Source organism: Rhea americana, unplaced genomic scaffold, assembly GCF_003343005.1.
Source record: "Rhea americana isolate MKP2758 unplaced genomic scaffold, rheAme1 scaffold_121, whole genome shotgun sequence".
Taxonomy (NCBI): Eukaryota; Metazoa; Chordata; class Aves; order Rheiformes; family Rheidae; genus Rhea; species Rhea americana.
The window spans coordinates 966,583-968,030 of NW_028185273.1; positions in this window are offsets into that span (position 1 = coordinate 966,583).

The window sequence follows — 1,448 nt, forward strand, 5'->3', positions numbered from 1 at the left end:
ACTCCACTCCTAAGAAATGACTGACATCTGTTTCAAGAAGTCTTTTATTGCAAAATTCAATAAATGGAAAAACCGCACAAGCTGAAAGTCTGCCACTTCAGTGAGAGAATAAAATGGAGCCTTTTCTAATGGAAAATTTTTCAAAAGTCAATTGATGCTGGTATGTGGATGGTCCGACAGATTTTCAGATCAGGAGTGCTCTCTTTACTAATACAAATAAAACTTTACCAAGACCAGTAATCTTCTACATTTAACATGCATTTTGCATTAAAGCCCAGAAGGAAAAAAACAGATATGTTTTATTCTGTGCCATAGTCCAATTGCAATTGAAATGATCTAAACTGCAGAAATCGTTGTAGCTAACATAATCTCTGTCTGGGAGAGGTTTCTATAACATATCAGCATCAAAAGAGCTCAATATTGCATATTGTGCTCTGACAAAACACCCTTTCAAATCATGACAGATGTATGATTATAGCTAAAGAGATTTAAAAAATGGTCCTAGATAGACCCTCCCTACAATCCGTGCAAAGACCTGTCCTTCTCTGCAGATACCAGAGACCTCTGGCAGCAGAACCAAGCTAGCAGTACCATAAGGGCTTAAACATTAATACAGAAAAGCTAATTTACAATGTAATTAAGTCTTTTTAATTTTTAAAAATTAAACTTTTGAACTTAAGAGCAACAGAGTTATCTTTATTATAACTGTCATTTTRGATAATTTTTAACTTTTAGTAAAGGTTTTTGAAAACTAATTAAATTCCCTTGAGTTGTTAATGTATCAAAAAATTGCATCAAAATTTCTTGGAGTATCTATTACAGAGAAGTTGTTATATGCAAAACAGGCCATCCAATATGAGGAAAAATATCTCAAACTATTGAAAAAGACAAGTTCTAAATTGAAGGGAAGTCATGAAAGTACGTATCCCCTTTTATTTTCCTCTACTGCTTTTGAAGCCATTTGCTTGGTTGAACGYTGTTATTAAATACGTGACGGTAAATACACAATTTCCTTTGCTTGCCAAGCTGTTCTCCACAAGCTTTGCACTTCCCTGGCAATGTAGGGGCGAGCCCTTCTCTGCYGCTAGCATACGCATCTCCGAGCTGTCTCAGGGTCACCGTAGCGCACGTTCGGCCGCAGCGAGTCTCCGCTGATGCTAACCGTGATTAAAACCAGCAGGAAGGAATACAACAGCATCTTGGGCTCCTTTCCTATTTCTGTCACCAAAGAAGTCTGAAAGAAAATGGATTAGAATTTCTTTCCTATTCCCATGCCATAGGGGGAATTGCTCTATTTTAGAACCTCCCAATTGATTATGTCATTACAAAGTCTTCAGGATGAGATCACTTTTAATATTATCAGTGGATATTGCTTTGCTCYTTTTTAAGAAAAGCTTTTGCCAGACTGATCATACTTTTTCATTAACTGGTAGGATTTTCTAACAGCA